This window comes from Danio rerio, chromosome 5, assembly GCF_049306965.1.
Source record: "Danio rerio strain Tuebingen ecotype United States chromosome 5, GRCz12tu, whole genome shotgun sequence".
Taxonomy (NCBI): Eukaryota; Metazoa; Chordata; class Actinopteri; order Cypriniformes; family Danionidae; genus Danio; species Danio rerio.
Genome location: NC_133180.1, coordinates 38,076,730 through 38,089,722, shown reverse-complemented (window position 1 = coordinate 38,089,722; position 12,993 = coordinate 38,076,730). Strand labels below are relative to the sequence as shown.

The 12,993-nt window shown below is 37.0% G+C and overlaps 1 protein-coding gene across 1 annotated transcript in view; it reads left to right on the top strand.

The window, feature by feature from the left end:
- lrch2 (leucine-rich repeats and calponin homology (CH) domain containing 2) overlaps positions 1-12,993 on the top strand; it is a 120,172-nt gene that overhangs the window by 58,876 nt on the left and 48,303 nt on the right. The gene's annotated exons all lie outside the window — the stretch shown is intronic.

The window sequence follows — 12,993 nt, the reverse complement described above, 5'->3', positions numbered from 1 at the left end:
TGACTATCACTTCAAATTTTAATGAGATTGTCCTCACAGCCCTCTTTTCAGAAGGGGATGGAGCTATAAACGCCTATGTGTCAACATAGTGGCAGATTCAAAACTCTAATGGTGGACAGTTGCTTTTCACTCAGGGCTGTTTACGCTATTGAGGGTAATGATTGCTAATGATTGACTTTCCCTTTCTGATGACATGTACAAAGGGAGAATGTCAAACAGCGTGTTTTTACAGAATGTTTTTATGAAGTATGATAATTAAAATAGAATCAATTAATTGTTTAGCATTAGAGGCTGGCTATACTGTAATTACACACTGTTCCCCCACAACTGTGTATATGCACCTTATAAAAGTGATTTTTCCATAATAGGTTCCATTTCAAAACCAGTTTAACTGCATTGTGAAGGGCTAGAAAAGCGTTTAAATTAGAGAAATTAGAGAAAGTGATGTCAATAAAGAAGACAGTATATTATTCAACATAAGCTTATTCTGAAAACGTAGCCCTATATACGTTTCTGGAGATTGAGAATTATGTAGCCAGAAGTATGTATGGCTGCATTTCGTCTTTAAAATGAATGCTATAGGGAGGTATGACTGCGTTGCTTTTTGCGCTTTACCAGCTGACCGCGTATGTATGGACAGCTTTCCCCCTGTTACCAGTTTATCCTGTTAGCTCGCCATGTATGTTGGCGGTCTTGAGAGGCAGACAGGAGTTGACCACAACAATGGGGTTCGAGTGTGGTGAAGAACGGTTCCAGAAAGCATGTAAAACAAGCCAAAAAATAAAATAAACAAGTAAATAACAGGGTGAGCATGTGATAAAATCTAAACGTGTGGGGAAAAGCCCTTGTCTGTTTTTTTTTTGCATTGCTTTAGAAAATTGTTGGTTGGGCTCAGGGAAGTGGCTGGGTGGGACAATCAATGCAATTGGTTGGGTTTAGGGAAGGAGGAGGGTGGGTTAGTCGATCGGTCAGTCATTCAGTCAGTCAAACACTTAGTTGACAGCGGCCTCTGATGGGTTTACGTTAGAACAGCAGGGGTTAGGAGCAGACTCGCACTCGCGAGTCTCAAAAAAGCGTACACAGCGTCCTCTGGTGGGTTTACGCGAGAATAGGAGGTGTGAATGGCACTCATGAGAGAAATTTGAGATCTCCAAAAAATCATACACATAAGTGGATTCACAAAAAATAAAAACTGTAAAAAAGCATAGCTCCTGGGACGTATTTTGCACTCTCCAGAAATGTATATTGAGGTACTTTTTCAGAATGAGCCTGGCATAATGTTATTTAATTCATAAGAAGACCATAAAACAAATCCATATGAATAAATCCAACTATTCTTCCATCCTTTTGAATGAGACAATTAACCAAGGTCTTGGCATTCTGCGTTTTTAATGAAGTATATATCAAACTGTATGGGGAGGTTCAACAAATGCTAAAAATAAATGTTTACATATTACTTTCGAAAATCACCATCACAATATATATATATATATATATATATATATATATATATATATATATATATATATATATATATATATATATATATATATATATATATATATATATATATATATATATATGTCATGACTGTCTGTGTCTACCAGATTCCACTGTAGTTCGCCAGTAACTCCCTGCGAACTACAGTGGTGAAAGAACTACATATCCATACATTCCTTCGAGCACACACACAGTCTTTCATATACAGTATACTGATTTGCAATCAAAGCTGTCTCTGTTCACCGTTGATTTCCTGGACTATATACTCAGTCATTTAACCTCTGTTTGTTAGTTCATCGTTCGTACTTGTTGGTATATGTTCTTGAATCCAGTTTAGTATCCTGTCCTAGTTGCTGAGTCTAGTTAAAGGTAATCTGTTTAGTTCCTTGTTTGTTTGTTTATTTGATACTTTGTCACTTTGATTTTTTTTGGTTTTTGTTCTCTGTCACTGCACAATACAACATTAAACTGCACTTGGATCCTACACCCGTTTTTGTTCCTGTTTCATTCTGCCAAACGTGACAATTTATATATATATATAAAATGAGATCAATCTCGGTAAGCAGACGTAAGGATCTAATTGCAGTTTAATTTGATTATTCAAGCAGACGAAAACGGTCAATACAGAAATGGCTGGTACACAAGGACAATCCAGATCGAAGTCAAAAAAACAGGCATAAGGTCAAAAAAGGTGACAAAACAGAATCAAACAATAAACAAGGCTAAGGTCAATAACAAATAGGCAAAACAAAGAAATGTACATCAAAGACTCCATGCTAAACTGGTGTATGTGTGGTTTATAAATAGTCTGAATGATGTGTGCGTCTCATCACCGGTTATTGGCAACTAGTGTGTGTGACATGGCCTGATAAGCTTTGTAGTTCCTTCACAAGCCGTGTAGTTCGCCAGCGATCTGTCAGGAGTGGATCGCTGTTAAACGTGACAGATACAGGTACATTTTTATTTTATAAATTATTAAAATATTGGTGTCTGTGATACAGCAAGTTCAGTGATTGTTTTCTACACCATGATTTTATATAAAATCCACTTTAATGTGTGATTAAAAAAGTGAAGTGAAGTCAAAATATTCATTTATGACCACTAAAAAGTGGTCATAAATGAATATTTTCTCAATTCAATTGTGTAGCAGCTCGAACCCAGAAACAGTGTTCAATACATCATGACTTAACTAGCGGATTGGCACTTCTTGCAAAGTGTGTACACCCAGTGTGCTGGCCAAATTTTCTCATTCTGGACCCTATCATGATCACCTAATCTCATCCTGTCGGTTAGCTCTGTCACAGTGGTACCATTGTGTATAAACACACGTGGACGATGATGATTGTTTCTTTGCCTGATTTATTTTAATCCAAATACATGCTGAAATAACAACAGCATAATAATATAAAGCAGACCAGACAAATAACTGGGGAAACTGAGGGATTTGCATTCAAGATAAACTGAAAAGGAACACCTGTTGATTAATGAATGAGTGGTGAGAAACAGAATGGGAACACACCATACAGGGCAGACACGTGACAGTATCAACATTGATCCGCAAACATAAACAGAAGCTCAATCATCGCGCCGTGACAAACCTCAATACATCTTGTTGAAGGTTAAAAGAGCTGCTTAAGACGTACAAATAAACAGCATTCGGCACTGATCAATGTTTATACGAGAATTAAAGTCAAAAGCGATTTTGATTTTCGGTAGACTTGGAATAAACTCTGCAGTTCGTCTAGAAGAAATCTTATTGTGAACTTTTTTTAAGGATCTCAACTTTCAGAAGGTGGACAGAAATTTGATTTGATTTAATTTTTTTTCATCTGAAGGTGAACCGGTATCTTATGGGCTCATAATTAAGGTGAGTAAATAATTACAATTTCAAGAGTTCACACTTAGCTGATTATGCTTGTTTGGCATGCTGTCCTGGGAGAGAGCACTAGGCTCAAAAGACCTTGAGCCCTGGACTCCTTCCTGTTTGCAGGGCGAGAGGGGAGATTGAGCTCAGGTGGATCTCAAGAACTCGCCTGCTTATTTGATAATAATGAAAAATGAATTGCTTTATGAGGGAAAAACTGGAACTTGGGGCCGCCGTGCCGACAAATCTAGGAAAAAAATGCGGAGGGATAGGAGGGATTCTACAAGACAAAGATGTCTATTGTATGAAGAATATGCTTATAGTGACTAAGGAATCGTCTGATTGGAGAATCAAGTATTAGCTAATAGTGATGTAACGCATCACAAATCTCATGGTTTGGATCACACTATGGTTTTTGAGTCACGGATCGGACCATTTTTCGGATCAGCAAAAAAGGAAGGAGACAAATGTCATTTGCTTTCCATTTATTCAAAAATATTACTGCAAAAATCATTGGTTTTAACAAACAGAACTTAGAACCTGCAATTTTTCTAAAATAAAAGTCAAGAAAGAACCAGCTGAAAAAAATATTCAATACGAAAAATGATAATGCTAAATATAGAAATCTACCATCTTGTACACCATATCATATTTATCTTTAAATAATGATTCAACAATTCACACAAAACTTCACATTTCATTATAGGTGTATTATTTTTGAAAACCTGTTCAACCTATGGTTGTTTGTCACCACCCATGGGTTGAACTATGCAATTGCTTTCACCAGCATCAAAAATTCACCAGCGTCAAGTGCATTAAATGGGGATTTTAATCTTTACCATAAACATCAGTGTTTATATCTGAAGTATAAACTGTTCTCCCAGTACTTCTGTGTTATTTAATTGTTTGTAACTAACTGAAAAAGTGTAAAAACTGAATCTCTCTTGATTAAAAGCAGATTTGAATGCAGTACTTATAAGAATTATTAAACATAAGCAAATCATTATCATTTATCATTCATTTTGCGCGGGTTTGAATTGAGATCACAATCTTTTAATGTTCAGTTGTGCAGCTTTACACCGAACAAATTAATGCAGGCTAAACAAACAGTGACAGAGAAAAAACTTTAATTAATAACCTAATTTCAAGAGTTCACACTTAGATATTGTTTGACAAATGTTAGCAGGTTTGGCATGCTGTCCCGGGAGAGAACCCTGAGCTTGGAGATAATTGAGCCCAGGGCTCCCGCCTGGTCGATTGAGCATGTAAGGGGAGTACGAGATCAGGTAGTTTCAGAGAGCTCCCCATGGTAAAGGATGAAAGGGGAAGAAGGGGTGGATGGGGGGTTTCTTCGGAAAATGAAGAAAAGGCAGTCATTTTTTGCTAGGCTACTTATAGTGAGTTTGGATTAATCTAATTGGCTAACCAATGACTGTTGATGAGAGACCAGCTGTGGTCAATCATATCAGGTGCTCCTTTTGAAAATATTTTGTGAAACTTCACTAAATATTTAGGTCCCACCACAACTTTTCCGTCATCATTATACTTTACAGTGACGCCAAAATGCTTTCATACACGTGATTTGAATGACGCGGGAGGCGATCTCTCTTCAATTGTTATAAATGTTGTATTAACCTACAAGTTCTAAAAAGTTATTAATCCGCGGTCACATGCATTCTGAACCCTGGGGTGTGATCCGTACGGATCACAGACCAACCGTGATTCGTTACACCCCTATTGGGTTCAGCCATAATCAATCATAATCACACGATCCTCCTAAAGTTAGTTTGAACCTGCTGAACCTCTGACTGAAAGGCTCTTTTGATCAACTACATATGTAATAGATTGATATTTTTCATTTTGTATTTTGTTTCCCTTTGGAGTAGAAATTTGTATATTTATAGAAATGTGTATAATTCTTGTCATGTGACTTGCGGTTCATTCACCATATTCTTTCAAGTAGATGCCCCTAGAAAGCGTGAGCGCGTCGCACCACTTACTCACCACATACCGTACGCATTGATCCTAATATGTGCATGCAAGTTGCATGCCTCCATAGGAATTAAGGAATTTACACGCGCAAAAGACGTAATATGTGAATGGCCCAGGCAACTCGGTGGCGCAATGGTTAGCACGATCGCCTCACAGCAAGAAGGTCGATGGTTCGAGCCTCGGCTGGGTCTGTTTCTCGGGTGCTCTGGTTTCCCCCACAAGTCCAAAGACCTGTGGTATAAATGAATTGGGTAAGCTAAAGTTGTCCGTAGTGTATGTGTGTGAATCAGTGTGTATGGATGTTTCCCAGTGATGGGTTGCAGCTGGAAGGGCATCCATTGTGAAAAACATATGCTAGATAAGTTGGCGGTTTATTCCACTGTGGCGACCCGAGATTATTAAAGGGACTAAGCCAAAAAGGAAAATGAATGAATGAATAAAAGTGAACGGCCCTTAGTTAATAGCTTCACCTTATCCACAGTTAATCCAGTGTGGATGGGTCTCAGTGTACAAGCTCGGAACTTCCAACTAGTGCACAGTTTGTGTAACTTTTTTTAGTTGCAGCAGTTTTGTTCCAGTGTTCTGTCGAACCGGTGTCAATTTAAATGTGGATTAGTGTGATATAAAGCTGTAATATCGCCCTAACCTACCAAATCCCTGACCCCAACCTTAGAACTATTCAAATACAGTGTTTGTATCATTATCTGATAGGTAAGATAAAATGTCAGGACATTGTTGCAGAAACACAGTGTTTAGAAGCCTTTGTGATTATTTAATTGCGATGAATTAAAGTGCAGATAGTAATGAAATCGGTTAATCGTTGCATCCCTATTTAGCTGTAATATTTTATATACACAGTTGATGCATTTTTCACGTTTATCACAGTCAGAGCAGGTGATGATGTGGCAACTAGAGGCACCTATAATTGTGTGTGTGTGTGTTTGTGGCTTTGTGGAAGCAAGGAGGGACTGGAAAAGTGACAAACAATCCTTATCAAAGCAAGTGACTCATTTTTTCCATTGTTTATTGTTTTTTTTTTCTTTTCACTAGATAACTTAGAATAGGTGTGGCAAATATTTCCTGACTTGGATCATCCTGTCTATCAATGTCAACAAACCCCAAATGTGTCCCCGATTACACAACGCACTACACATGACATACTGCAATTAATGCCTTTGTTAAAAATGTCAGGAGTTACAGTAATATCTAGATCAGTTTGATTTCTCCTGTAAAATACCAGTTTGTAAACAGTCTGAAACAAGTCAAAGAATTAGTGAAGGGTAAGAAAGTCTACAGGAGTGCTTGTGAAATGGGTGTTTTCCCTTTGGTAAAGGTGACCAGACCTCCTGTTTCTCCCAGACTTATGTTTTTTCCAGTGTTTTTATCCTTCCTATTTTATATTTTTATATTTTTATTTTTTTTGGAACCAATCCGATCTTGATACCAAAATTCTTAGTATTGAACGATACAGATCCAATCCCGATACTGTGCCATTTTTTTAAATTAACATTTTATTACATTTTTTCTATAGTTCTGGTGATAACCTCAAATAATCTATCTTCTTTAGTAAAAATAACAGACCTATAGGCCTACTGTATATGACAGACCGCACAATCTAACTAAAAACATGATGCATGCTATAAACTATAGGCTAAATTATTTGAGCATTCATTATGACATTGATATGATCTGTGGTAATTTTAGGATTTGTCTTTAAAATCTGTAATAGGCTACTCTAATCGTTGATAAAATAATCAGCCTTTTAGCAAAGCCTGATACTTTCCTGCAGAATTGAAGCAGACTAAACTAAACCATCTGAGGCCAGTTTTACTTTATAAACATTCCCTCGCCTAAACTCGCCGTGAGAGAGATGGAGAAACTGAAAGCATTTCTGAAAAATTATTTTTTGTCTAAAAAAAAAAAAAATATTTTTGAAATGAATTTCGGTTGGTATAATTTGTTGGTTATTTTAATGTTTTTTTTTTTTTTTGGTCAGTTATCCACAAAATAAACAAGAAGATTTAAGGTGAAGTTCAAAACAAGGTCCGCTTATAGGCCTATGCTTTAGCACACAAACTGACAAACAGATCTGTTAAATAAAATATTAATATAAATAAAAGGACAGTGAAATATGTACAGTTTCAGAGTAGCCTATATTAGGCTTAATAATTTTCTGTTAATGACAATTCATATGTGCCAGGCTGTCAATTTCACTTTTAGTCTATTAATTTAATCAACTACTTTGACCACAATAAGCCAGGCTTTAAAAACTATTCACAGCACTTAAAGTATTCCCCTGGGAAGAACAAACTCAGTCAGAAGGATAAGAGAACAGAAACTTAGAAATAATCCTACCGAGCGACCCATGTCGTGTCTGCGAAGCCAGTGCCTGAATGAAGCGCTTGCATCACGGACACTTCCAAAACAGCAACACAAAGATAGAAACCAGTGCGTTAAAGATCTGTCCAATGTATTATTGAGCCTTTTCTCATTAAAAGTTTCAGGTAGGCCTACTGTGTGTGAAGCGCAGGTAATAACCCTCTCTACTCTAGTGTTGTGAATGCGATCTGCTGATCTAACAGACACAGCGCAACATGATAGCATCAATGAACTCCATGTTGCAGGTCTAAATGAACCCATTTACTGCAAAACTAAATGCATTTCTCCACCTATTACTTATATTAACAGGAACAAATAGTCTTGGAATAAAGTTTTTTGTGTCATGAACACAATGCGCAGTTTAAATTGTAAATGAATGGAGACTGATTGACAGGCAGGGAAGCATTGTGCTGAGCATGAGTTTAACCACTTGAATATTCATCTGTACTTCACATTAAACTATAAAATGACTTCAGAACATTTAGGATATAGTAGGCCTACGTGACAACTTTCTAGTGCCTTTTAATAGGCTACCTACCTTTTGTTGGCTTATAAGTTATACCGAATGTAGTGCATGAGCAAGATTGGATTTGGATCGGTACCCGCTGCCAGCATCGTACTATTGTATCATGCTTAAATAGCCTAATCAGTGATAGCCAATCTTGTCAAAATATGATCATTCAGTCATATTTACATATCGAACAACAGCTTCAGTGATGGCGACATCAAAACAGTTGAGAAATATGATAACAAAAAAATGAATACCATCAAGCAGTTATGTGGAAACAATCAGTTCAAAAGTTCAGAAAGATATATTACATCTCATGTAATTGCTAAACCTGTGTGTTGGCTTCAAAAAAATCACAACAAATGGGCTTAGTGATTATGTTACATAATGTGTGACATTTACCTCAGGAAAGCCTTTGAGTATTAAGAATGCATTTTTTTGCAAGACAAAACACATCTAGAGAGGCGCATATTGCTGAATATATGCACTGTACATATTCAGTATTCATATAACAATATTCATATGGGTTTTTTATCATAGGCAACATTTTAGTATTGATGGTGGTGTTGCTCTCTATGAGAAATCTGGTCAGACTACTTTTATTTTACTTGATTTGTTCACTCCTCAATTACAGATAGCTGTTATATCCAAGTAGTGGGACTGTTACAGGCAATGATATATTTGCTTTACATAGACATTACACTATTAGTTTGGTAAAATTAAATGGATGAAGATTGGAGATGCGATAACTATGGGCAGCGGAACTGAGGTGACTGCAACTGCTGTACTTATGCACTAGCGTTGGCTTGCAAACATGCAATCATGTTAAAGATTGCAGTTTCATTAACAATGTTCAATGGTAGAGTATGCTTTCTTGCGAAGTGGAAAGTGAAGGTGTTTTAAGTGCAGGGTAGAAACATTCTTAAAAAATCTAGGTTGGCAGCACAGTAGCTGGTTCAGGTGAATGAGAGATTGTATAGGTGTTTCCCAGTGCTTGGATGCAGCTGGAAGGGCACCTGCCACATAAAAACATATGCTAGAGTAATTTAGGTGTATGTTTTTTTAAGCTGTGCTGGACCTTGATAGAGGGAAAAGGATAGTGATTGGATTTGTGAAAACAGCTGCATTTACATTTGGACACGATTTTTGTAAACGTGTCTTCGCTAAAATATATAAATTCAATCTTAAAATCCCTCACTACATGTACATTTAACTATGTTATGTTGACTAAAGTGTCAGCTACACCACATTGATATATATATTTTTTTACAGAAATGTAAGTTAATAACAATGATTTTATATGTAGGCTATAGAATGCTTTGATGTTCATTTGTGTATTATTTGATTATTATTATTATAGTTATTTTTAGGAAATTTGGCGAGAACAACTTACAGTTGCCCAATAGAATGTACTTCTCAAAGTAATGGCAAAAATTAGAAAAAGCGTTTATAATAATAATAATAATAATTCGTTACATTTATATAGCGCTTTTCTGGGCACTCAAAGCGCTTTACACAATGGGGGGGGAATCTCCTCATCCACCACCAGTGTGCAGCATCCACCTGGATGACGCGACGGCAGCCATTTTGCGCCAGACGCACACCAGCTGATTGGTGGAGAGGAGACAGAGTGATGATATGCCGATCATGATATGGGGATGGTTAGGAGGCCATGATGGACAGAGGCCAGTGGGCAGATTTGGCCAGGATGCCGGGGTTAAACCCCTACTCTTTTTCGAAGGACATCCTGGGATTTTTAACGACCACAGAGAGTCGGGACCTCGGTTTAACGTCGAAAGACGGCGCTCACTGAGCAGTATAGAGTCCCCGTCACTATACTGGGGCATTAGGACCCACACAGACCGCAGGTTGGGCGCCCCTGCTGGCCTCACTAACACCACGTCCGGCAGCAACCTAGCTTTCCCAAGTGGTCTCCCATCCAGGTACTGACCGGGCGCAGCCCTGCTTAGCTTCAGTGGGCGACCATGTGAGAGTTGCAGAGAGCGAGCTGCCGGCTTAAACTGTTTAAACTGGTAAAAACTGCATTATTTTCTGTTAAGGATTACTTACACAGTAAAACAGGAATAAAACAAATTCTGAGAAAATCTGTATTTATATATACATCTACTGGAACTATTTAGTACAGCACTAAAACAGAATCTTACTGAAAGCTCAGTTTGAGTTATGAAACTGAAATCTGAAAAGTGTAGTTAGATATATGGGTTTGACTTTCTGTCAGGTTTTGAATAAAACATGTTTCGAAAAATATATATCTTATATACATTTAAAAATGTATATACATTGTATTTAATGACAGGTGGCACAGGTAGCAATGTCACCTCACAGCAAGTACAGTAGGTCACTGGTTCGATCCTCAGCTGAATCAGTTGGGATTTCTGTGTGGAGTTTGCATGTTCTCCCGTGTTGGTGTGGGTTGTCAATAAACATACTTTTATACATTTTTAATTTTTTTCCAATTTAAGATACTGAACAACCCAATATTATATAATATGGCTTTGCCCCAAAAATACGATAATTTCTTTCGGACCTGTCTGCAATATTTAAGTTTTAACGGCTTGCTAAAAGCCTATAATGCATAAGCCAACTGCTATGTCTGAGAAAGTCTTACCTCTGATTTATTATCGTAATAAATATAAAATAAGGACGCATGAGCGGGACTATGCAAAACAAACCCAATGTGAAAAGAGTTTATTCGCATGTGACTTGTTTTAGCTCTGTTGGTCGGTTTAGAAACTTTGCCGTGTGAAAGCAAACTGCACCAAGAACAAAGTGCAACATTGTTACAATTTTAATCCCTGTTTCGTAACAAATAAATCGATTCACAGGTGAAAGCATCCTGAATGACAAGCCCTGATTCTCGTGGACGTGTACAAGGACATGTATCTGAAACGTAAAACAAAAAACCGATCCATTGTGTTAGCAGGCATATACCTGTATTGGCGGGCTTGCCAAACAGAAGCGAATTTACAGCTATGGCTTTCTGGGTAAAAAAGGTTTTCTTATTTTAGACGTATTATTTTTTTTTTTTAGCTTTGTTTAATTAAAACATTTCAATATAATAAAAAGTACATGTAATAATTAAACTTAATAATTATATTTTTATTATATAATATTTTTTCCCGCGCCTCCCCTGACATGCTCTGGCACCCCCCAGGGGAGGCGCGCCTCACACTTTGAAAACCCCTGATGTAGAAAATCAAAAACCACTTGAAGCATAAAGTCAATTCTATTTCATTGGCACTTTCCCACAATGTTTTGTCACCTGTGTTACGAGTTTGGTTTGTTTTTATCGCTGTATTCCAGAGAACTACACTAGTGCAGGAAGTGGTGTGATTTTATCTCGATATTGGGAAAATGTCCCTTGTGTTCTGGTAAACTTAGATGAGAACCAAAACAAGAGCTTATATCTTTGTTCTGTGGTTATGACTTACCTTATCCAAAGCATTATGGACAGTATAGTTAAGATTAGACATTTTTATCTGTGTTCATTTAGATTTATCATCCAGCCTCCTGATGTTATGATAGAGCCAGAGGATGGAGGGGTTTGGGGGTATTTTCATTCATTCATTTTCCTTCAGCTTAGTTCCTTCATTTATCAGGGATTGCCCACACACTTCTATTTATCAGGGGTTGCCACAGTGCTAACCACTGAGCCACTGTGTCACCCCTCAGAGTATTATACTATGATTTTCTTAGTTAATTATTTATACATTTGATGATTTATAAGCAGTACATATACTGAGCATTTATCCTATTATACTCAAAGACCAAATGGGGTTTAAAGCTTCAAAACAATTAGGATAAGAGAGTTTAATATAGTATATAATTCATAATTCATATATAATACAGAAATATAATTCAGTGTAACAGTTTACTTATCTACCGTGTTTGGGGTAACACATTACAAGTCATTTAAGTAACATAATACATTTCTAAGTAACAAGTAAAGTAATGCATTACTTTTTAAAATTAAGTACTGTGGTCCCTCGCTATTACGTAGTACACCTTTTGCGATCTCGCAGTTTTTTTGTGCAATTTGACATGCATTTTTTTGTGTTATGCGTCCTGGTTGGCTGTAGACCATTGTCAATTAATCACCTCCGTGTCTCGTACAGTAAGGAATGCGTTCAGCTTGCCAAATTAACATAACTTTTAGCAGTGTGAGTTCCAACAAGGATGCAAAAAGGGTCGTGACTGTTAGCAGCAAGACCATTGCAAAGCGGGTGACATACCAGATGCGCCGCACCACACAGCGCCATGCAAACAAACAATAAGGAGGGAGTCTGCTTTCGCTTTGTGGATCAGTGCCTGCAGAAAAAGAACATTAGCCTAAGCTGGATGCCAATATTATCTGCAATAAAGCTAAAAATGAACCTTTTCGCTGACAGCAATGAATGTTTTCGCCTGACAACAGGTTTTAATCTTTGGTTTAATTCAGTAATATTGGACTTTTTTTCTATGAAACACTTTTTGAGAGTGTTTAAACAAGACAGAAAAGTGTCAAAATGTTAATGCCTGACTGAGAAAAGTGTAAAAGGTGTGTAATGAGGGATTTTACAGCCTTAAAACATCTATAATAATTGTAAAAAATAAAGTTGTGTATTAGAACGTAACTCCCACGATAAACGAGGGACCACTGTAATAATATTTTTAATGTAATGCAAGTTACTTTTTAGTTTAGTTAAATCATTTTTTAAAATTGCTAAATTAAAATTAATGCAGTCACTCA